This window comes from Mustela lutreola, chromosome 1 (genome assembly GCF_030435805.1).
Source record: "Mustela lutreola isolate mMusLut2 chromosome 1, mMusLut2.pri, whole genome shotgun sequence".
Classification (NCBI taxonomy): Eukaryota; Metazoa; Chordata; class Mammalia; order Carnivora; family Mustelidae; genus Mustela; species Mustela lutreola.
This window is the reverse complement of record NC_081290.1, coordinates 78,770,739-78,773,683: the sequence shown is the minus strand read 5'-3', so window position 1 is coordinate 78,773,683 and position 2,945 is coordinate 78,770,739. Positions and strand designations below refer to the sequence as shown.

Sequence of the window (2,945 nt, the reverse complement as noted above, 5' to 3'; positions counted from 1 at the left end):
TTGCAACGTGCTCATTGCCCCATAATCAAAGATCCCTTACCCTAGAGCACATTGAATAATGATTATTGTCATGTTCAGAAAGAAATGGGGAGGGGAGTAGGAGATATTTGAAATGCATGAAATTAACATTAAGTATTAATAACTGGAATACATAAAAATTACATAAATAAAGACAAATCATCCAGTAGAACATAGAGAGATTTTTTTTTTGGGGGGGGGTCTAGTTTACATTAGCAACATTGGTGCAAAATTAAAGTCATTAGGTCATCAAAAATTAAGTCTGATAATATGCTTTTGGTTAGGATAAGAAACAAACCAGTAAGCTGTTAATATGTGCATAAATCTGTAACAACTACCTTGGAAAATACTTTGTTGTATGTCAGAAAACTGAAGATATGCATATGGTATGACTCAAATATGCATACGTGTGCACCAAAGGAAACATATGACGATGTGCATTGAAAGCTTTGTTGTATTAGCTCAGAAACTAAAAACGATGCAAGCATCCAGTAAAACTAAAATTAATAAATATTCACACAGTGTTCAATATTAACATAAAGGAATGGACGGCAGTGATATATACTGGCTTAGACGTGACACAGATGGAACTTGGTATGGAGGGGAAAAAAAAGACGTAGAAGATTATCTACATTAAAATAAGTAACCAAAATGCAAAACTGAGCAATATATTATTTAGGGTAGGAATGTGTAGAAAACTATAAGGAAACTCATAGGAATAATAACTATAAAAATCATGGAAATGGTTGTCCCTGGAGTACCAGAGGATAGGGAAAAGTTTAAAAAATGACATAGGGGACATCAGTTTTTTAAAAAATAATATAGTTGGGCCTACAATTTAGTAAAATGCAACTGATTTATATTACGCTCTTGAATAATAAAATATGCTGGTATTCTCAATAGAATTTTGTTGCATTTGGTATAATTTAGAGCAGAATTTTAGAAATATTTATGCTTGTCTTGTGGATTTATAAGAGAATAAATTCTATTCTGTTATTAGGAGGACATATACCACTGCTTTAAATGTGATAATAAAAATGTAACATTTACTTTTTTTTTTTAAGAGTCGACCACAGCACACTGTACATTAAAGATAAAAGAAAGATAATTTGGTGTACACTTTACTGGAATTGCCAAATCAAATAAATCATTTATAAGTCTCTTCTATGTACATTTTTCTTATTGAGTCATTTTTTTCTTAAGATTTTATTTATTTATTTGACAGAGAGAGATCATAAGCAGACAGAGAGAGGAGGAAGCAGGCTCCCTGCTGAGCAGAGAGCTCGATGCAGGGCTCGATGCAGGGCTCGATCCCAGGACCCTGAGATCATGACCTGAGCCAAAGGCAGAGGCTTTAACCCACTAAGCCACCCGGGCACTCTTGTTGAGTCATTTTAGACAGAGTATAAATGAAAAACCATTATGAAGATGCCTACAAACATCTGCCACCTGGTGGAGATCTCCTGGAACTACAAGAACAATTTTTTTTTCTTTTTTTTTTCTCCCTTTCTTTTATTCTTTTCCAGGCTGGATATGTTCCTATATCTCTCTAAAAGACAAAAGTGGGTGATGGAAAGAAAGGATTTCTTTGTTATTCTAACAGGCTACTATATAACTAAAAATTATTTGGGACATATTATAAAATCTCTGAAGTCAATAATGTGGATAAAATTGTATAATTTATTTAAAAAGTATAATCAATAAAGTGTTATGAAATATTACAATGCTATTCAGTACATTTTGTTAAAAAAAAAGAACTTACACTCTGTGATAATAGATGTCCAAAACAAATCTGCTAACTGCCTATTATTATCATTAATAGACTAAAATAGTTTTCAGTATAAAACAAATGTGATTACTTAAATGATAACATTTGGAGCACATTTCAGCTATTGCTCAGTTCTTGAACACAGAAAAAGAAGCATTTCTTCTGGACTATTTTATGTAGAAAAGTATCCTGCATCTCATGATATTGAAGTCTCAGCTTTCATCTTTTGAATCAGTTTTATTTGCACCAATAAAACAACATTCAGACTGCTGATTCAGCTCTTTTCCTCAACTTTTCATAATTCTAAGTTCATTTACACACATTAGTTCATTATATTTATTTTATTTACTTCAAAAATGGAGGGAAAGTCATATGATACGTTTCTTTTTTTTTTTTTAAAGATTTTATTTATTTATTTGAGAGAGAGACAGTGAGAGAGAACATGAGCGAGGAGAAGGTCAGAGGGAGAAGCAGACTCCCCATGGAGCTGGGAGCCCGATGTGGGACTCGATCCCGGGACTCCAGGATCATGACCTGAGCCGAAGGCAGTCGTCCAACCAACTGAGCCACCCAGGCGCCCCATATGATACGTTTCTAATATGAAAATATATTTATTCATTGCATAGTGCTACATGGGTAGCAAAAAGCCCAATTTATTACATTCAATATTATTATATAGGAGAATCAGCTGAAATAACAATGGTTTAATGGCTACAACAATGATCTAAACCCTTTTGTGAGAGTAATTGTATAAATTTATATATAAAATATATGTGAGAGAGAAATGTTCTACAGATTTTTTTTTTTTTTTTAACCCAATCGCTTCTCGGACTTTTGGCTAAGATCAAGTGTAGTATCTGCTCTTATCAGATTTTTTTTTTAACCCAAAACAAAATATATCTGCTTGTGAAATGCCTTGTCTTTGGAGTCCAACACATATAACTTGTTTCTAGAAAGATTCACTAAAGTAGTGTTCGATATTTTTTCTTAAAGATTTTATTTATTTATTTGACAGAGAGAGATCACTTAGACAGAGAGGCAGGCAGAGAGAGAAAGGTATAAGCAGGCTCCCTGCTGAGCAGAGAGCCTGACATGGGGCTTGATCCCAGGACCCTGAGATCATGACCTGAGCTGAGGGCAGAGGCTTAACCCAAAGAGC

At 33.7% G+C, this 2,945-nt stretch overlaps 1 pseudogene; it reads left to right on the top strand.

Moving 5' to 3' along the window:
* The first annotated feature begins 2,604 nt into the window (after nt 1–2,604).
* Nucleotides 2,605–2,724, top strand: LOC131822766 (U2 spliceosomal RNA; annotated as a pseudogene).
* Nucleotides 2,725–2,945: the final 221 nt, after the last annotated feature.